A 22,514-nucleotide genomic window follows, 5' to 3' on the forward strand; every position below is an offset into this window, starting at 1 on the left:
TCTGCAATATTTTGTTTTTTAATTAAACTTTAAATGGGACAATAAAATGAGAAATGACCATGAATTAGTTGAATTTCTTTGAGTTTAGAGATACAGGCTCTCCGGCCCACCGAGTCTGCACCGACCACCGGTTAACACTATCCTACATACACCAGGGACAATTTGCAATTATACCAAGCCAATTAATTTACAAACCTCTACGTCTGTGGATTAATAAAGTAAATACTTAATTAATTCATTAAGCTGAGAACGGGCCATTTATTACTGAGCAGATCAGCAGCTATGGTGAGTGTTCCAATGTGCAAGTCATCCACCATCAACATCCAGCTGTTGATGACTGACCAGAAACTCAGCAGGATCACACCTGAAACATCGCCTGTCTATTGCCTCCAAAGATGCTGCCTGACCTGCTGAGTCCCTCCAGCACTTTGTGTGGCTTGCTCACCATGGTGCCGGAGACCCGGGTTCGATCCCGACTCCGGGGTGCTGTCTGTACGGAGTTTGTATGTTCTCCCCGCCAACGCGTGGGTTTTCTCCAAGATCTTCGGTTTCCTCCCACGCATCCAAAGATGTACAGGTATGTAGGCAAATTGGCTTGGTAAATGTAAAGAAAATTGTCCCCAGTGTTTGGAGGACAGTGTCAATGAATGAATGGGTCGACTGGGCTTGTATTCGCTGAAATTTAGGATGGGAGGGAATCTTATAGAAACATATAAAAATCTTTGAGGATTGGACAGGCTAGATGCAGGGGAAATGTTCCCGATGTTGGGGGAGTCCAGAACCAGGGGTCACACAGTTTAAGAATAAGGGGTTGGCCATTTTAGGACTGAGATGAGGAAAAACTTTTTCAGTCAGTGAGTTGTGAATCTGTGGAATTCTCTGCCACAGAAGGCAGTGGAGGCCAATTCACTGGATGTTTTCAAAAGAGAGTTAGATTCAGCTCGTAGGGCTAATGGAATCAAGGGATATGGGGAAAAAGCCGGAACGGTTTACTGATATTGGATGATCAGCCATGATCATGGTGAATGGTGGTGCTGGCTCGAAGGGCCAAATGGCCTACACCTGCACCTATTTTCTATGTTAATATGCGGGGATCGCTGGTCGCCGCGGAGGGCCTGTTTCCGCACTATATCTCTAAAATAAAACTTAAATCAAGGGACCTAAGAGAAGTGTTGCCTCAAAAAGGCAGCTAATATCATTAAAGGCCCAAACCACCCTTGCCACATTCTCATCCTCCTACTACTATTGATAAGAAAGTACAGGAGCCTGAAAACTTTGACATCCAGGTTCAAGAACAGCTTCCTCCCTCCATCCATTGGAGTCCTGGACACATTGTACAACCCTAACCAAGCCCGACCTCAGCAACTATGATCTTGCTGACTATGGGCTTTGTTTTGGTCGCACCACATACTTCAGTTTTGCACTACAAAAGTCTGCTTACCTTGTATTATTGATCATTAATTTGATTGTATTAATTATTATTACAATCGTATTTATCAGTTAATGCGTTAATGGGCCTGTCAAGCAGCCGTGAGCAATTATTTGTTTCAATGCTGGTGCATGTGGCAATAAATGCTCTTGACCCTTGAACCCACTTGATTATATTGCCGTCCACCATTTTAAATATTCGCTCCATCCATCACAGGTCTGAAGAAGGGTCTCAACCCGAAACGTCTCCCATTCCTTCGCTCCAGAGATGCTGCCTGTCCCGCTGAGTTACTCCAGCTTTTTGTGTCTATCATCGCAGATGCACAGTGGCTGGGTTTAGAAGAATGAGAGGGACCTTATTGAAACTTACCGAATGGAGAAAGTCCCAGACAAAGTGGATGTGGAGAGGATGTTTCCACCGGTGGGAGAGTCTAGGACCAGAGGTCACAGCCTCAGAATAAAAGGTTGTATCTATAAAAAGACGAGAATGTCTTTAGTCAAAGGGTGATGAATCTGTGGAATTCATTATCACACACGTCTGTGCAGGCCATGTCATTGAGTGGTTTTAAGGTGGTGAGTGACAGATTCTTGATTAGTGAAGGTGTCGGGTTAGGGGGGGAAGGAGGGAGGATGGGGTTGAGGGGGGGGAAGGTTGATCAGCTGTGATCGAATGGCCGAATTCTGCACCAATGACGTATGATCTCATGAATCGATGGTGTGTGTACCATCCACAAGTTGCTCTGTGGTCACTCCATCAACACCACCCCAAAATCACACCGTCCACTATTTAGAAGGGCAAGGGCAACAAATAGGGGGTTCTGCACCCAAAAGATGTCCTTCTCCAAGTCAACCTCTTGGAAAGATACCACTCTCCTCCATCATAATGAGTGTGCACCTCCTGCCCACCATGGCCACAGGTGTAGCTTCAGGGTCCTGGGCCATGAGAACACAGTGATCAATTGGAAAGAGACAACAGGAAGGGCAGCGGTGGAGTTGCTGCTTTACAGCGCCAGAGACCCGGGTTCGATCCTGACTACGGGTGCTGTCTGAACTGAGTTTGTATGTTCTCCGTATGACTGCGTGGGTTTTCTCCGGGTGCTCCGGTTTCCTCCCACACTCCAGATTTGTAGCTTAATTGCCTTCGGCAAAAATTGTAAATTGTTCCTAGTGTTTGTGTACGGGGTGATCGCTAGTCGGAGCGGCCACGGTGGGCTGAAGGGCCTGTTCCCACTCTGTTTCTCTAAAATCTAAAGCCTAAATTTAAGTCTAAATTGGTTGATATCTTTGAGAAAGAAAGTTGGGTGCCTTGAGCGGAGGGAGTAGTGCCAATTGCAAAGAATGTCTCTTTTGGTGACATGTTTACACCAACAACTGTGTATTAAACCTCAAACCACCAAACTAGTCCCACAACCATAATTGGAACAATTATCTCAGCCTCATTTATGGATCAGAAGACCACATGATTGCACGAACTATAGACCGTGGGAGATTAACTAATCCTCGCCTTTGCAGATCAGAGCAAACCTGTTGAACAAGAAGTGCGTAGGAAGGAACTGCAGATGCTGGTTTACACCGAAGATAGACACAAAATGCTGAAGCGACTCAGTAGGTTAGGCAGCATCTCTGGAGAAAAGGGACAGGCGACGTTTTAGGTCGGAACCCTTCTTCAGACGAAAGAACATGAAGGCTGCTTGAAAAACGAAGAAATTAAGATCAGTGTAGGTTAGTTTGGTATTTTGATCCAGCTCAGCCCACTGAGTCCGCACCGATCAGCGATCCCTGCACACTAACACTGCCCTATACACACTTGGGACAAGTTTACATTAATACCAAGCCAACGTGTATGACTTTGGAGTGCGGGAGGAAACCGAAGATCTCAGAGAAAACCCATGCAGGTCACAGGGAGAACGTGCAAACTCCGTACAGACAAGCGCCCATTAGATGCTAAAGAATAAAATAATCCATCCCAGTTGATGCTTGCCATTGCACAACTCCTTATTTACATGTAGCAGCCAGTACCTTTCGTTAAAATAAAACGGGAACTTAGCTGGGTAGGCTGAAGAGAAGAAGAATCCTAAAATGTTGTCTCTTAATTTCCCTCCGCAGATGTTGCCTGGCTCATTGAGTTTCTCCAACTCAAGAACTTTAAGGTGAGAGGGGAAAGATTTAATGTTGGAACAGGGTTTGAATCAGTACCTCTGGCCTCTGCAGAGGATGAGGTTTACAATGTTGTTTTTGTTGGTTGCTCATTCCTTGTCAGAAGGCTGTGGGGATGGATTTTCACTAAGGGGCAACTTTTTCACTCAGAGGGTGGTGGGTATATGGACCGAGCTGCCAGTGGAGATAGTTGGGGCAGGCCTAACAACAACACTTAAAAAGACATTTGGACAGGTACGTAGAATGGAAAGGTTTAGAGGGATGTGGGCCAAATGTGGGCAAATGGGATGAGTTTAGATGGGACCTCTTGGTCAGTGTGGATGCGTTGGGCCCAGAGGCTTCCATGCTGTATGACTCTATGACTCTATTAGTTAGTTAGTTTAGTTTATTGTCACGTGTACTGAGGTACAGTGACAGGGTTTTTGTTGCGTGCTATCCAGGCAGATGAAAGTCTTGCTGTTCCAGCATCTGTGACTCCAGCTCATATCTCATTATAACATATAACATATAACAATTACAGCACGGAAACAGGCCATCGCGGCCCTTCTAGTCCGTGCCGGGCACTTATTCTCACCTAGTCCCATCTACCTGCACTCAGACCATAACCCTCCATTCCTTTCCCGTCCATGTACCTATCCAATTTATTTTTAAATGATAAAAATAAATTGGATACACTGGATTATATTTAATAACTTTTATATCCCAGCTAGTTGCGCTTGCTGAGGACAGAGGACCTGCCCACGCCGGCTCCCAACTCGGCGCCGAGCCATTTCACTGTACCTCGGTACACGTGAAAATGAAGTATCATTGAATCACTGAATAAATGGTACGGCGTACTCTCAGTTTTAGAGGGGTCCCGACCCGAAACGTCATCTGTCCATGCCCTCCAGAGATGCTGCCTGACCCGCTGATTTACTCCAGCACTTTGTATTTTTGGCTAGGAAGTCTAAAAAATCTGAAGGAGGGTCTCGACCCCGAAACTTCACCTATCTCCTACCTGGAGTTTACTCAGCGGGTCAGGCAGCAACTCTGGAGAAAAGGAATAGGTGACGTTTCGGGTCGAGACCCTTCTTCAGAACCGAAGGTCTTGCGGTCTAATGGATGTGGGAGGAAGCCAGAAACCCTGGAGGTAACCCACACAGTCACAGGGATAACACGCAAACTCCACACAGGCAGCACCGGGAGTTCAGGGTCGCTGATGTTGCGAGGTATGTCAGCTACGTCACTGTGCCCACCCCAAATCCAGAAAGAAAGGCTTCCTTTGAGAAAACTGGATTGGACTTGAGCTGAGAGCTTGCAGGATGTTGTCAGCACAACCCTTTTGGATTGCCACTGATTTATTTGGTGTGGCGTGCATGCTGTTTAAAACAGGGAAACTCTGGCCTGTACTTAGTCCCACTGCAAATCATTAAACTCTGCCTTGCCACCACCCCCACAACCTCCTGGCAAGGACTGAGCCACTAACAAACACAACACTGTACTCCTCATCCTCCACAGAGGCCAGAGGTACTGATTCAAACCATGCTCCAACAAGTTCGGACACGAAAGCTAGTTGGCACGGAGGAGTTAGTTCCACTGGGAGGCACGTATTTACCAACGAGATGTGCGGGCGGGGCGTGACAGGGATGGGGTGGGTTGGGCCCTTCCTGACTCTTCCATGCCCGGGTAACGGTGGAACCTGTCAGAGTGGGTCGCCGGGTGAGTTACACCTCAGCCACAGAGTCAATTGAATAGGAATCTGAGGGGTAAAAGCGTGGGGGGGGGGGGGGGGTGTATGGAACAAGCTGCCAGAGGAGGTAGTAGAGGTTGGGACTATCCTAACGTTTAAGAAACGGTCAGGCATACATTGGGTAGGACAGGTTTGGAGGGATATGGACCAAACGCGGGCAGGTGGGACTAGTGTAGTTGGGACATGCTGGCCGGTGTGGACGTTGGGCCGAAGGGCCTGTTTGCACATTGTATCACTCTATGACTCATCTCCTGGGGGGAGGGGGGAGGGGGAGGGGGGGGGGAGAGAGATCATGTCATTGAGATCGCCCACATCAGCGCATTTGTGTTGCTGAGGCTCCCCCTGGTTGTATTGGGCTTTCTACTGACGTTCCACCTCTGTCCGAGACTCCCTGTCTAGATAGAGTGGATGTGGAGATGATGTTTCCACTAGTGGGAGAGTCTAGCACCAGAGGTCATAGTCTCAGAATTAAAGGACGTTCCTTCAGGAGTCTCCCTGTGTTGTCCAACAGTGCCGCATGTAATGGGCCTGATGCATCGGCTATATCTTCCTCCTAGATACTTCTGCTCGCCAATTCCACCACTGCTTTCCAGGTGGTTACCAGCTGAAGGTGTTGTCTTCTGGACAGAATGATAATACAAGGCCTTGCTTCCTAAACTGAGGGGCAGGAGACCTCATCGAAGAGTCCTGGCACGATGGTGCTGCTGGTAGTGCTGCTGCTTTACAGCGCCAGAGACCTGGGTTCAATTCCGACCTCAGGGGCTGTCTTTGTGGAGTTTGCACGTTCTACCTGTGAACTAGTGGGATCCTTCTGGCTGGTCTGGTTTCCTCCCACATCTTCAAAACACAGAGGTTTGTAGGCCCCTATAAATAGCCCCCAAGTGTGTAGGGAGTCAATGCGAAAGCGGGATAGCACAGAACTAGTGTGAATGGGTGATCAATGGTCAGCATGAATTCAATGGGCCGAAGGGCCTGTTTTCATGCTGTATCTTTCAATCAATCAACTGATAGTTATCTTTCAACCAACATCGTTAACATTTAAAGGAGATTTGAGGGTTTTTTTGCATAGGAGGGGGTGGTGCCTGGAACGCACTGTTCAGGTTGGTTAGTGAGACAGATATAATAGTGGTGTTGAAGAGGCTTTTAGATAGGTACATGGATATACAGGAAATGGAGGGAAAATGATCATGAGCAGGCAGAGGAGATTACTTTAACTTAGCATCATGTTCAGAAACACATCTGCGCCTTCCTCCCTCGGAACATGGACCCGTTGCAGTTCGCATACCGTCCGAACAGATCCACGGTCTCCCAGGTTTTGTACACCGCTCTCTCCCATCTGGACAGCCAGAAGGGGGGCTACGTGAGGATGCTGTTCATAGACTACAGTTCAGCCATCAACACGATAGTCCCCACCAGACTGGCCGGGAAGCTAATGGAATTAGGGCTCAACACCTCCCTGTGTGCCTGGGTCCTGGACTTTCTCACCGCCAGGCCCCAGGTAGTCAAGATGGGAGGGAATACATCGAAGTCCCTCACCCTGAGCACAGGATCACCCCAGGGTTGCGTCCTCAGCCCCCTATTGTACTCCCTGAACACACATGACTGTGTGGCTAGGTTCAGCTCCAACTCAATAATTAAGTTTGCTGATGACACTGTGGTGGTGGGCCTGATCTCAGACAACGATGAGAAGGCCTACCGGGAGGAGGTGGCTGGTCTAGCACTCTGGTGCCAGGATAACAGCCTCCTCTTGAACATCAAAAAAACGAAGGAGCTGATCATGGACTTTAGGAGGGCACATCATCCGAGGACGTACACTCCATTGAGGATAAATGGGGATCCTGTGGATAGGGTGAACTGTTTTAAATATCTGGGAGTCCACATCTCCGAGGATATGACATGGACATCACACGCCTCAGCACTCGTGAGTAAGGCAAGGCAGCGCCTTTACCACCTCAGGCAATTGAGGAAATTCAGAGTGTCTCCGAGGATCCTCCAGTGCTTCTACTCAGCGGCGGTGGAAAGCATCTTGTCCGGGAACATTACCATCTGGTTTGGGAATTGCTCTGCCAAGGACAAGAAGGCTCTGCAGAGAGTAGTGCGTTCGGCCGAACGCACTATGGGAACTTCACTTGCCCCCCTGCAGGAACTATACATCAGGAGGTGCAACTCCAGAGCCAACAATATCATGAGAGACCCCTTCCACCCCTGCAACAGACTGTTCCAGCTGCTACGGTCAGGCAAACGCCTCCGTTGCCATGCGGTGAGAACGGAGAGGTTGAGAAGGAGTTTCTTCCCAGAGGCCATTCGGACTGTAAACGCCTATCTCACCAGGGACTAACTCTACTGAACGTTTTTCCTTCCATTATTTATTATGTAAAAGAATATGTGTGTTATGATTGTGTTTATAGTTTGTTTGGTTGTTTGGTTGTTTGTCTTTTGCACAAAAGTCCGCGAGCATTGCCACTTTCATTTCACTGCACATCTCGTATGTGTATGTGACAAATAAACTGGACATTGCAGTGTGAAGAAGGGTTCTGACCAGAAACGTCACCTATCCATGTTCTCCAGAGATGCTGCCTGACACAGCATTTTGTGTCTATCTTCGGTGAAACCCAGCATCCACAGTTCCTTCCTACACATTATGGGCTGAAGGGCCTGTTTCTGTGCTGTATTAATGATACTCCCACGATCTGGCCGTTGTCAGTTTATTTTCCTTTAATTTGCTTTAATTAATTTTAAAATTCACAGTTCTGTAATATTTTTTCAATTCATTGTAGATCCCCCCGATTGTTGGAGGGGTTTCGAGAGTGCGGTCGGACGTTCATCAGGGACTTTTATTTCTGCCGCCTCAGGCCTAGCTGCCTCTCAGCGACCACTGCATCTCATGGAGTTGCCATGGCGACAACACTGGTGAGGCCTCGCGGCTGCTGCTCAGGGTTACTATGAGGGTAGACACAAAAAGCTGGAGTTACTCGGCGGGTCAGGCAGCATCTCTGGAGAAATGGAACAGGTGACGGTTCGGGTCGAGACTGAAGAAGGGGCAATTTATAGGGGCCTACAAATCTTCGGTTCAAACTAGCATCTGCAGTTCCTTCCTGCACGGTACTGTAAGGAGATGGGGATTTGTCCAGTGCAATTCAGCTCATAATCCTTCTGATATGCCTAGATTACTGCAACTCCCTTTACACTGGCATCAGCCAATCTTCCCTGTCCCGCCTGCAACTGGTCCAAAACGCCGCAGCGATACTCCTGACGGGCATCCGACAAAGAGACCACATCACCCCGATCCTGGCCTCTCTCCACTGGCTCCCTGTGCGGTTCCGTATACATTTCAATGTCTCCTCTATGTCTACAAAGCCCACAATGGGCTTGCCCCCTCCTACATTAAAAGTCTGCTCACCCACCACTCCACCTCCAGGTCTCTCAGATCGGCCGACTTGGGGCGGAATATCCCGCGATCTAGGCATAAGCTCAGGGGCGAGCGCACCTTTGCGGTTGCAGCCCCTAGACTGTGGAACAGCAGCATCCCCCTTCCCATCAGAACTGCCCCCTCCATCGATTCCTTTAAGTCAAGACTAAAAACTTATCTATACTCCCAAGCCTTTCCTGACGTCCACTGAGCGAGGGCTACGTGTATATATGTATGTAGTTTGTTTGTTTATACTATTCTTATAACAAATGTAAAGCATTTTGGCCAACGAGAGTTGTTTTTTAAATGTGCTACATAAATAAATGTGACGACTTGACCCAACCCACCGTCTGATGAAGGGTCCCGAACCAAACTGTCACCTATATCCGCGTTCTCCAGAGTTGCTACCTGACCGGATGAGTTACTCCAGCACTTTATGCCTTGTATAGGAAGGAACTGCAGATGCTGGTTTACACCGAAGATAGACACAAAAAGCTGGAATAACTCAGCAGGACAGGCAGCATCTCTGGAGAGGAGGCATGGGTGCCGTTTTGGCCTTACCCTTCCATATCTCTGTGTCTCTCTCTCCCTGACCCTCAGTCTGAAGAAGGTTGAGGTTTGAGGATTTGAGTTTAGGAGCAAGGAGGTCCCACCGCTGTTATACAGGGCCCTGGTGAGACCACACCTGGAGTATTGTGTGCAATTTTCGTCTCCTAATTTGAGGAAGGACATTCTTGCCATTGAGGGAGTGCAGCGTAGGTTCACCAGGTTAATTCCCGGGATGGAGGGATTGACGTTTGATGAAAGTATGGGTTGACTGGGCTTGTATTCGCTGGAATTTAGAGGGATGAGAGGTTATCTTATAGGAACATATAAAATTATTGGAGGATTGGACAGGCTAGATGCAGGAAAAATGTTCCCCATGTTGGGGGAGTCCAGAACCAGGGGTCACAGTTTAAGAATAAGGGGTAGGCCATTTAGGACTGAGACGAGGAAAAACATTTTCAACCAGAGAGTTGTGAATCTGTGGAATTCTCTGCCACAGTAGTGGAGGCCAATTCACTGGAGAGAGTAACATTTAGGGAATCTAGGGATATGGGGAAAAAGCCAGAACGGGGCACTGATTTTGGATGATCAGCCATGATCATATTGAATGGCAGTGCTGGCTCGAAGGGCCGAATGGCCTACTCATGCACCTATTTCCTATGTTTTAATGTTTCTATGTTTTCTATGTTTCTATGACCCAAAACGTCACACATTCCTTCTCTCCAGCGATGCTGCCTGTCCTGCTTTTTGTGTCTATCTTCAGTTTAAACCCAGCATCTGAAGTTTCTTCCTTCACTTTTCACAGAAGTCTTTCCTCATCACAGTGGGAAAGAATTAAATTCTAATGCCCCTCTCTCTCTCTCTCTCTCTCTCTCTCTCTCTCTCTCTCTCTCTCTCTCTCTCCCTCTCTCTCTTTCTGCCTCTCTCTCACTGTCTGCCTCTCGGTCTCTCTCTCTTGGCTTCTCTCTCTCTGCCTCACTCCCTCTGTCTCTCTCTTTCTCTCTCTTTCTCTCCCTCCCTCACTCTCTCTTCCCCTCTCTCTCTCCCCCCCTCTCTCTCACTCTCTCTGCCCATCCCTCTCTCACTGCCTTTCTCTCTTTCTTTGACCCCCCCCCCCTGCCTCTCTCCCTCTCTGCCCAAACCGCAATGTACTTTGTGAGTCCATTTTGCCACTTTAAGTGCCAGACACTCCCGTGAGAACAGCATTAAATAATCTGATCGGAATAAAGTGTTTTACCCGATCCAGTAAATGGTCTAAATGTATTCAGCATGCTAACTGTGAATGGTACCATAGAGAAGGGTTGATCCCACACACTGTGTGTACACGCCACACATGATGTTCATAAGATCATGTGATCGGAGCGGAATTAGGCCATTCGGCCCATCAAGACTACTATCCCATTCGATCATGGCTGATCTATTTCTCCCATCTAACCCCATTCTCCTGCCGTCTCCCCATAACCTCTGACACCCGTGCTAATCAATACTATTGGAAGTCTGAAGAAGGATCTCGACCCGAAACGTTGCCTATTTCCTTCGCTCCGTAGATGCTGCCTCACCCGCTGAGTTTCTCCAGCGTTTTTGTCTACCGTCGATTTTCCAGCATCTGCAGTTCCTTCTTAAAAAATACTATTCGAGAGTACACAAAATTGCTGGGGAAACTCAGCGGGTGCGGCAGCATCTATGGAGCGAAGGAAATAGGCGACGTTTCGGGCCGAAACCCTTCTTCAGACTGATGGGGGGTGGGGGGGGGGAGAAAGAAGGAAAAGGGGAGGAGGAGGAGGAGCCCGAGGGCGGGCGGATGGGAGGGTGGGAGGAGACAGCTAGAGGGTTAAGGAAGGGGAGGAGACAGCAAGGGCTAGCAAAATTGGGAGAATTCAATGTTAATGCCATCCGGACGCAAGGTCCCCAGACGGAATATGAGGTGCTGTTCCTCCAATTTCCGCTGTTGCTCACTCTGGCAATGGAGGAGACCCAGGACAGAGAGGTTGGATTGGGAATGGGAGGGGGAGTTGAAGTGCTGAGCCACCGGGAGTTCAGGTAGGTTATTGCGGACTTTTTTTTGCAGTTCCCTTTTGAACACAATACTATTCGAGAGTTCTGTTCCTAGCTTCAAGTATCACCATCAGTTTTTATACTGGCCTGGGCTTTGTATCCTTGTATATAAATGTCCACAACATGCCCCCTATGTTTAATGCTTGGAAAGTGGCTAGAATGTTAAAATGTGTAGGAAGGAACTACAGATGCTGGTTAATACCGAAGATAGACACAAAAAGCTGGAGTGGGTCCAGGCAGCATCTCTGGAGAAAAGGAATAGGTGATGTTTCAGGTCGAGACTGTTCTTAAGACTTGAAGAACCCTTCTTGAGCCTGAAGAAGAGTCTCGACCTGAAACGCCACCCATTCCTTCTCTCCAGAGTAGCTGCCTGTCCCGCTGAGTTGCTCCAGCATTTTGTGTCTATCTTTAGAATGTTAAAAATGATTGGCTCTCTGACCTTGTTTAGGCCGAGCTTGTTTATTATTGACACCTGTACCACGGTACAATGAAAAGCTTTTGTTTGCATGCTATCCCATAAGAACCCATGCGGTCTCAGGGAGAAGGTACAAACTCTGCACAGACAGCACCTGTGGTCAGGTTCGAACCCGGGTCTCTGGCGCTGTAAGGCAGCAACTCTACCTCGGCACCACTATGTTAGTTTAGTTCAGTTATTGTCATGTGAGGCGAGGTACAGTGAAATGCTTGTTCCGCATGTTATCTTAATATACATGAGTATGATAGATCATCTTCTGGAACAGCACCCAGAGAATCGCCACGTTACGGCACCATCTCGGAACTTCTACGTTTCTGAAAAGTCCGATCTTGGGCGGCGCGACTTTCGTCAGCAGCGGCCTCTGCAGTCCGTCTGCGTTTTTAATTATTTTATGTCTATGTTTTTATGTAGTTTTTGTTATTTTTTGTTGGAGTATGTGTGTGGGGGGGTGGGGGTGGTGTGGGGGGGTTGGGGGTAACTTTTAAATCTCTCCCTGCACGGGAGACCCAACCTTTTCTTTGTCGGGTCTCCGTTGTCGTTGGGGCTGCAACGAGGAGCGGCCTCCAACAGGAAGACCGGGGGCTGTGGTGCCGACTACTCACCTCACCGTCGCGCGGCTGGCCGAGTCCGGAGCGGGTGGAGCTGTGGTGGACGCTGCTGCGACCCGACCCCCGGAGTTTCGGAGGCTGCAACTGCGGGTCTGGCGAACGGCGGCACCGGGAGCCCGCGGGTCCCTGGAGGGAGACCGCTTTTCAGGGCTCCCGCAACGGCGACTTCTCCCGCCCGAGTTGCGGGGTTGAAGAGCTCCTGGAGCGGGGCCTTACACCATCGCCCCGCGCGGCTTGGAATGGCCGCAGGACTGCGAGCGCCCGCCGGGGGCTCCAACACCAAGACCCGGTGCGCGGCCTTGCATCACCCGGCGTGGCTTTAATGGCCGTGGGACAATCGCCATCGCCCGCCGGGGGCTTTGACTTTTACTCTGACATGGGGGGGGAGAGTGCAGTGGAGAGAGAAGTTTTTTTGGCCTTCCATCACAGCAATGTGATGGATGTTTATGTAAACTGTGTTGTGTCTTGGGTCTATTTGTTTGTAATGTATGGCTGCAGAAACGACATTTCGTTTGGACCTCAAGGGGTCCAAATGACAATAAATTGAATTGAATTGAATTGAATAGTAGATATGCACTTTCTTACACAATCACTTCAAGGCCCAATTTCCTGGCAGCGCTGGATGGATGAAGTAGAGGTGGGCCTGGCCCAGCACGATCCCGTCGGCACCTTCCGCCGCTGCTCCGCGCACCTACCACAGGCCGAGCTCGATCCGCTCGCTCACTTAGCGGCAGCAAAGGCGGCACAGCGGTAGAATCGCTGCCTCACAGCGCCAGGGACCCAGGTTCGATCCTGTCTAGGAGTCCTGTCTAAAGGAGTTTGTACGATCTCACTGTGACCTGTGTGGGGTTCTCCTCAGGTGCCCTGGTTTCCTCCTATGCTACAAAGATGTACAGGTTTGTAAGTTATTCAGCTTTGGCAAATTGTAAAATTGTCCCAAGTAGGTCACTGTAGAGGTGGTCGCTGGTCGGTGCAGAATCCGTAGGCGCGAGTCTGTTTCTGCACTGTCCCCTCTAAAGTCGAAAGTCAAAAGTCTAAAAATAGTAAGATTAAACCAGAACTTACCAGTTTGAAGTTTGATCTGTATTTTATGAGGAGTTACGATGAGGGATTATGTGAAGAAGCCCACCACGACGCATGCGTGTCATTCTTCAAAGCAGCGGTGTGAAATCACAGATAACTGTAATGACTAAACATAGTAAGATTAGAGAAGAGGTACCAGTTAAGTATATGATCAAGGGTGGGAGCGGAGGGCACGTAATCCCTCATCGTAACTCCTCATAAAATACAGATCAAACTTCAAACTGGTAAGTTCTCGTTTAATCTTACTATTTTACTTCGGAGTCACGTGAGTGACTACTTGAAGATTTTAAAGCTCTGTGATTTCATGCCGTGGAAACGAGTCCATGCATCACGTCTGCCTTGATGACTGTAGGAGGAATTGTGTTAACATGATTTGGACATGAATTCGACATTGAAATCATAAAATTTATTAACACAAAATTATAACCCCTTTTTATGGGTTTAAATTAATTTACAGAACTTAAAATTGTTTCTGCAAATGTTCCAGGTTTCATTACTGGTTTATTGTAAAATAATTGGAATGTTTTTTCCCCAGACCATCCTGCTGCCTTGAGGATTTGGTCCATTGGTACATCCAACTGTATCGCTGCCGATGTAGCTGCAGCCCAGGCGGAATGAGATTTAAAAATATTAGTATCCACCCCAGCCTGTGTTAGCACCTGTTTCAGCCATCTTGAGATGGTCTGGACCGTCACTCTTTTGTGTGGTTGCTAGTGGCTGACCAAAAAGTGCCTTCTCATTGCCTCTTAGGATTTTCGTTTTCTCCATGTATAACGACAGATGTCTTACTATACACAGACGGTCATCTGTTTGGGTATGACCTAATTGTATATTGAGGCCTGCTGATCCCTGTCTGTTCTGCTTTACTAACTCATAGATATGAAACGTAATATTTTCTGTTGAGGAAGTCATGTTGTCCAGTCTTAGTTTATGCAGTGACTGTACCCTCTGTGCCGTGACCAATGCCATTAGCATGACTGTTTTTAATGTCAGTCTGTGTAGGGACAGAGCTGTTGCTGGAGACCAATTCCTGAGCATCTTCAGGACAATACTTACATCCCATATTTGGGAGTACCTGGTTCTTGGGGGATTAGTATTAAAAATTCCCCTCATAAGTTTTGTCACCAGTGGGTGAGTCCCAACAGAGTAACGCTCTGTCCCCTGCCATAGGTAAGTCGATAGGGCACTTCTGGCGCAGTTGATGGCAGTGTAACTGAGCCCCTCATCATAGTGGAGGCCTGCCAGATATTCCAGAACAGACGGATAGACCAGATACTGTTTTTTGGTTGACTGTCTTTGGGCCGCCGAGATCATGTTCACTGTTCGGTCCGTCAGTCCCAGTTGTAGTAGAGGTGTTTTTAAACTCTACAAATTAATATGTTCAAATGTTTATGGCATGGGTGGCTATCCCTTGTTACGGGATGTAGCAATAAATCTGGTCTATGTGGGATGGTGATACATGGTTCTAATACCATGTTTAATACCACTGGGAACCATGGTTGAGTAGGCCAATCGGGTACTACCAATACCAGACGCAGAGTCTTGTTGTATTTTCCTTAATACCCGACTGATGAGGCAGAAAGGAGGGAATGCGTAAATAAACAATTTCCCCCAATGCAGCGAAAATGCAGCTGTCACCGCTGCCCCAGGGTCTCGTTCCCATGAAACATAATTTGATAACTGGTGGTTAAGTCTGGATGCGAATAGATCGATTTCTGGTGTTCCATATTTTGCTGTAATATCAGCAAATACTTTTTTATTCAACATCCATTCGGTGTTTTCATTAAATTTGCGTGACCTGGTGTCTGCCACTAGATAGATAGATAGATATAATTTATTGCCACACAACCAGGGTTGGTGGAAATGTGGGTTGTCAGCAGCAGTACAATAATAAAGAACACACAATAAAACTGTAACACAAACATCCACCACAGCATTCATCACTGTGGTGGAAGGCACAAAAATTTGGCCAGTCCTCCTCCATTTCCCCCCCGTGTACAGGACCAGAGTCCAGTCAGTCCAGGATCGGCTCTTCCTCACCGGAGACCGCGGCTTTAGATTGTTGTAGGCCGCAGGCCGGCGGTCGAGATTTAAAGTCTCCGCCGCAGCCAGAAGCACCGTAGACTGCAGGGCCGGAGGTCGAAGCTCCCCTCCAGGGGTGATGGTAAGTCCATGCCGGCCCCGCGGTAGAAGTTGGCCGCGGGCCGGCAGTGATGGCTTCTTCTTCCCCCGGGTCCCCCACGAGGGATGCCGGGCTGTAGACGCCGCACCAGCTGGAGCTCTGCAGACCGCGGCTTCAGGCTGCGACTTCAGGCTGCCGGCTGCCCCGGGCCAGCGAAACGGTGCGCTCCCCTCCAGCGAGGGCGACCCGCTCCACATCGAGAGTCCACGCTGCGCCCGCCGCTGAAGCCCCGGGCGCGTCTCCGGGAAAGGCCGCGTCGATCCTTGATGTTAGGCCACGGGGGAGGCGACCTGGAAAAAGTCGTCTCTCCATGGAGGAGGTGACCGAAGCGGTTTCCCCCTAACCCCCCCACACCACCCCCCACACAAAACACACGAAGAAACACAAAATACACACTTTAAAACATACTAAAAAATAAAAAAAGCTGGAAAAACTGACGCGCTGCTGACATGGCTGCACACAGAGGAGCGCCCCCTACAATATGTGGTCTAAATTTAGTCTTCCTGGTAGGTAAGTGGCTGATATCCAAATATCTCTCTGGATACACCATTGCCAAATTGTATTAGCCAGATTGTCACATGATGTCGATTTGTTTCCACCCATGTGGTTAATGTATGCTACCACGGTGGTATTGTCTATCTGTAGTCTAACATGCTGGTGATATGACCCAGTACAATATGACTTTAGGCCATGGAATGCACCCAACATTTCCAGGTAGTTTATGCCCAGTGTGAGTAATAATGATGCCTCCTGAGCAGTCCATCTACCTCCACAGCTGGTGATGGTATTGGTGGCTCCCCACCCAAGTGCACTGGCAACAGTTTGTAGTGCCATGGAAGGGTTACTGACAATGATTGGATTGGAACAAAGCCAGATGTTATCTATCCACCATTTTAGTTCCATTTTAGCTTTGATTGGTAGTTTCATAGGTCTGTCAAAGTGACCTGCATTAATTTAGAGTGCTTGTATTTTTGCTCTCTGTAAGTTTTGGTAATGTAGAGGTCCAAATTGTGTGGCTGGAAAGGCAGCCACCATTTTGCCAATTACTTTTGCTACCAATCTGATGGATGGTTTGCTGATGTCAATGAGGTTATTGCAAGCCTCTATTAAATCTCTAGCCTTTCCCTTAGGCAGAGTCACCGACATGTGAACTGAGTCAATGGTGAACACCAAATAGTCCATAGTAGTGGAAGGCGTTAGTTTAGATTTAACTGGATGGATAATAAATCCCAGTTTTTCAAATAACTGTTTTGTGGCTGTTACAGTTTGTTTGGCCAATTCCAAAGTTTTGCCCACAATGAGTATGTCATCTAAATATGCCATGACCATGTGTTTACATTTCCGTAGAAACGCTAGGGCTGGTTTCAAAATTTTTGTGAACAGCCTGGGGCTGATGATAAGCCATTTGGCAGTGCTTTATACTGCCAGAGTTGTCCCATCCAGTTGAATTTTAAGTAACATCTGTGGTCACCTCGTATAGGCACTGAATAGTAAGCATATTTTAAGTCGATGCTGGCCATGAAGTAACCTTTGGAAATTAATTGTTTAGCAGTAACAAAGGTTTCCATTTTGAAGTGAATATATTGTACAAATGTATTCAATTTTGTCAGATCTATGATGATGCGGCAACCACCATCTTTTTTGTTTTTGGTAAATATATTGGACACGAATTCTAATGGTTCGTGTTGAGTTTTCTCAATTACACCTTTTACGTAAACCCGCTCCAGTTCAGCTTGCGCTTTTGATTTTTCTTTATCAGAAAGCACGAACATTCGGTTCGGTATATGTTGAACTGGAGGGCTGTACTTGTGTATAAACTCTATTGTATATCCCTGGATACTGCTTAAGATGTAAGTATCGGTTGTTAACATGCTCCATGCATTCAGAAAAGAGTGTAATCTCCCCCCAACCTCCATGCTCCCTGTATTTTGTAGGGAACCAGACCCACCTACCTCCATAGTTACCAGTGGCAGGTTTACTTGTAGGTTCTTTGCTGCTGTTGTTGCGCTGGTGTCTGGATTTTCGGTTTGGTTGGCGTTGGAGGTCCCCGCATCTTCCAAGAAGGCCGGCCTGGGCCATGGCCTAAAAAAGACTCATGTTTTGAGTACCGGCCTTCGAGCTTTCTCCTGGTGGGTGCGTAGGGGTGTTGTCTTTGGCTGTAGTGGGTATTTGTTGGAGTCCCTTTTATTAGTCCAGTAGGTTCTCTCGTTCCTGCACCCCTTGCACACTTGTCTTTCCTTCTGCGGACCCCTCTTCCAGGTCAGCCCAGAACTGACCCGCAGTGCTCCCCTCTGATGAGGTAGAAGCACTGTGCAGCCCTTCAAGAGGTACTGCTGTGGGTTTATCATAGGGCCCACAGTGACCCGACTCCATCTCCTGGAGTCTGTCACGTTGGAGCAAATGCTCCACACACCACTCCATCCGGCTCCAGCGCTCTCGGTCGCTGGCCGCCCGCGGTTGTTCAAAGTCGGACTCCTCTGTCCACGACCTTGTTTGTTTTTGTGTCTAGCCTTTCCGCCCGGCCGCGTGGATCTGGCCGGTGCGGAGGCGACATCGGGCACAGCTGATCCCACTATCGGTGATCCGAGTGCCGCTGGCTGCTGCTGGCTGCCCGCTGCTCCGCGGTCCTCCCTCACCAGCTTTGCCGCAGACCTTGTCTTCTTTGTTTCCCGTTGGTTTCTCCACCTGTAATCAGCATGGGAAAACACAAAAAGACCGCAGTTCTTACCTGCAGGTCCTGGTTTAAATTGTCGCTACGGGGGAACGTCGTTCCACCCCCCCCATTCTGAATAGTCTCCCGCCCGGCCGTGGAGTTCTGGCCGGCGCGGGACCAAACGTCGGCACAGCTGATCCCTTACGGGGCTTGTGCCTTCAGCTGCTGCTGGCTCCCGCAACTTTGCGGTCCTCCCCAGCCAGCTTCACTCGCAGCACTTGTGGACACTATTTTGTCCAGCTTCCCCCCCCCCCCCCGTGTAAAAACAGCGCGGGAACAAAAACTACCGCAGAGTAAATCACTTACCTGCAGGTCGCGGTTTCAAACTTACAGCTGCGGGGGAACGCTCCACCCCGCCTGTCGTTTCGCAAGCGTGAAAGCGATATGACACGCATGCATCGTGGCGGGCTTCTTCACGTAGTCACTCACGTGACTCCGAAGTAAAATCTAAAGTTTTCGGCTCATGTGGCAATGAAACACTCCTGGCTCTTGAATCTTCCCCTCAAGTGTAAGACTTAAACCCCTGTCCCACGGTACGAGGAGTTCATTCCAAGAGCTCTCCCGAGTTTGCCCTGATTCGATCTCGGAGATTTACGGTAATGACCGCTCGTCGGTACTCGGGGCTCTCGTGGACATTTTTCATCATGTTGAAAAATCTTCACGAGTCTTCCCGTGCTTACCTGCCATTAGCGAGTCTTCCCGAGTACCTGTCGTTAGCGCTAAGAGACGTCCCCGAGCTCCGACGTACCCGCTACGTTCATTCTCCGTGCTTACCACGAGTTTGATTTTTTTTAAACTCGGGAGAGTTCATTCCATGAACTCGTACAGTGGGACAGGGCTATTAAGCCGTGAACATTTTCAGACCAAGGGGCGAGCAGTGACCTACTAATGTACAGGTAAAGCCACAAGGATGAGCACACACATCTGAAGTAAGTATCATGACACTTGTGGGCTGTCAGTTCATTCCAGGGGGAATTAAATGCATGAGAAATTTTGCAATTACGCCTCTTTGAACAGTCACAAAGGTTCAATTGAGACTGGCTATTATTTTGAAAATTACAGTTAACTCCAACGCCGACCATTTTAAACCTCTCCCCGCCCCAGATTTGACCCTACAGCCACTCAGATAAAGCTGGTGATCAGTCAGAAGTTTGGAGACAGCCCTTACACTCTGCCAAGACACAAGCAAACTCAAGTGATACGGATAACTTGTTACTGTGAACATGGGGTCGGGTCGGTTAAAAGAGAAAGATTGGACAGGAGACAGGGAATTCCCTCTGGAGGAAGCTGAGATATATTTAATGTCTGGGGAAGAGTCCCGACCTGAAACGTCACCTATCTTAGAAACGGCTCTTGAAGATAGCGGAGTCCGGGGATATGGGGAGAAGGCAGGAACAGGGTACTGATTGTGGATGATCAGCCGTGATCACATTGAATGGCAGTGCTGGCTTGAAGGGCCGAATGGCCTACTCCTGCACCTATTGTCTATTGTCTATCCATTTCCTCCACAGATGCTGCCTGACCTGTTGAGGTACTCCAACACTTTGTGTTTTGCTCAAGATTCCAGAATCTGCGGCTTCTTGTGTCTCTATGTTTAATGTCTGCCTGATAGATAATGTCTACAATAGACAATAGGTGCAGGAGTAGGCCATTCGGCCCTTCGAGCCAGCACCACCATTCCCTGTCTAGCTCCTCTCTCTTGAAAGCATCTAGAGAACCGGCCTCCACCGCCCTCTGAGGCAGAGAATTCCACAAACTCACCACTCTCTGTGAGAAAAAGTGTTTCCTCGTCTCCGTTCTAAATGGCTTACTCCTTATTCTTAAACTGTGGCCCCTGGTTCTGGGGAACTGGGAAACTGTGGCCCCTGGTTTAGAGATTCATTGCTGGTCGGCGCGGATTCGATGTGCCGAAGGGCCCGTTCCCGCGGGAACAGGCCCTTCGGCCCATCGAGTCCGCGCCGACCAGCGATTAATGCACACTAATGCTATCCCATGCACACTAGGGACAATTTTACTGAAGCCAATGGGCATACGAACCTGTATGTCTTTGGAGTGTGGGGGAAAACCCAGAGCACAGGGAGAACCGGGGTCTCTGGCTCTATGAGGCCGCATCTGTACCACTGTGCCATCGTGCCTCCGCATAGAACTGTACAGCACAGGAACAGGCCCATCGGCTCACAAAGTTTGTGCCAAACATGATGCCAAGGGGGAGAATGTTTAAAGGAAATCTGTGGGGCTATTTAGTTTACATGGGCAGCGTTGGGTTCCACCAAGGGCCGTGATTTAAGCAGTTACGATGGTAATGTTTCAGAGACGTTTAGACAGGCACAATAGACAATAGGTGCAGGAGTAGGCCATTCGGCCCTTCGAGCCAGCACCGCCATTCAATGTGATCATGGCTGATCATCCCCAATCAGTACCCCCCGTTCCTGCCTTCTCCCCATACCCCCGGACTCCACTATCGTTAAGAGCCCTATCTAGCTCTGTCTTGAAAGCATCCAGAGAACCTGCCTCCACTGCCCTCTGAGGCAGAGAATTCCACAGACTCGCCACTCTCTGTGAGAAGCAGAGAATGGAGGGATGCAGGGAATGGAGGGATGTGGACCATGTGCAGGCAGAGGAGATTAGTTTGCATTGTCATTTATTAAGTTGTGCTTTGTCACAGACATTGTGGGCAGAGGGATCTGTTCCTGAGCTACACTGTTCCATGTTCTATACCAACACCACTTACTTAGTGATAGATGCAAAATGCTGGAGTAACTCAGCAGGTCAGACAGCATCTCTGGAGAAAAGGTGACGTTTCTCTTCTTCAGACTGAGTGTTTTTACGTAGTGCTGGCCAACTAGTTCAAAAGTCATAGCAGCAGAATGAGGCCATTTGGCCCATCGAGTCTACTCCACCATTCAATCATGGCTGATCTATCTTTTCCTCTCAACCCCATTCTCCTGCCTTCTCCCCATAACCTTTGATACCCTTACTAACCAAGAACCTGTCAATCTCCACTTTAAAATTACACAATGACTTGGTCTCCACAGCCCTCTGTGGCAATGAATTCCACAGATTCACCTTCCTCTAAATAAATTCTTCCTCTTCTCTTTTCTAAAGGTACATCCTTTTATTCTGAGGCTGTGCCCTCTGGTCCTAGACTCTCCCGCTAGTGGAATCATCCTCTCCACGTTCACTCTATCCGAGCCTTTCATTATTCAGTAAGTTTCGATGAGGTGGCCCCTCATCCTAAACTCCAGCAAGTACAGGCCCAGGTCCGTCAAAAGCTCTCTCTACAGCTCTCTATCCGTATCAGCTAATTACTACCAATCCCATGTAGTAGAGCCATATAGCATGGATACAGGCCCTTCAGCCCGACTTGTTCATGCCAACCAAATCTACCAACCAAATCCATGCCCTATCTAAGCAAGTCCCATTTGCCTGCAGTTGGCCCATGGGACTGGCTTAGACTGAGCATCTTGGTCAGCATGGATGAGTTGGGCTGAAGGGCCTGTAACTCCATGACCCTATGGTTTGATGGTGGGTGAGATGGAGAAGGCTATTGGAGAAAGGGATGGGGAAAATGAAGTGGGGAAATTGAAACAAAGTAGGAAGTGAGTAATGACTGAACCTGGCCAAAGTGCTGGAAAATGGAACGTTGGCATTCATTTCAGGACAGTTGGAGTAGAACAGTCATCCAGATGTGCGGGAGGCTTGCAGGGGTTTGGTGAGTCACATCTGGTGTAGAGTTACTGTTTTGGTCTTCTTCCTGAAAGGAAGGATATGGATGTCTTGGGGAGGGTACAGAGAAAGGTCACTGGAATGATTCCTGAGATGGAGAGTTTGCTTTAGACTTTAGAGATACAGCGCGGAAACAGGCCCTTCGGCCCACCGAGCCCGCGCCGACCAGCGATCCCCATGCACGAACACTATCCCACACACTAGGGAACAATTTACAATCATTACCAAAGCCAATTAACCTGCAAACCAGTACGTCTTTGGAGTGTAGGAGGAGACTGGAGCACCTGGGGAAAACCCACGTGGTCACAGGAAGAACGTGCAAACTCTGTGTAGACAGCAGCCTTAGTCGGGATCGAACCCGGGGCACAGGCACTGCAAGGCAGCAACTCTACCGCTGCACCAC

This window comes from Amblyraja radiata, chromosome 31 (assembly GCF_010909765.2).
Source record: "Amblyraja radiata isolate CabotCenter1 chromosome 31, sAmbRad1.1.pri, whole genome shotgun sequence".
Lineage (NCBI taxonomy): Eukaryota > Metazoa > Chordata > Chondrichthyes > Rajiformes > Rajidae > Amblyraja > Amblyraja radiata.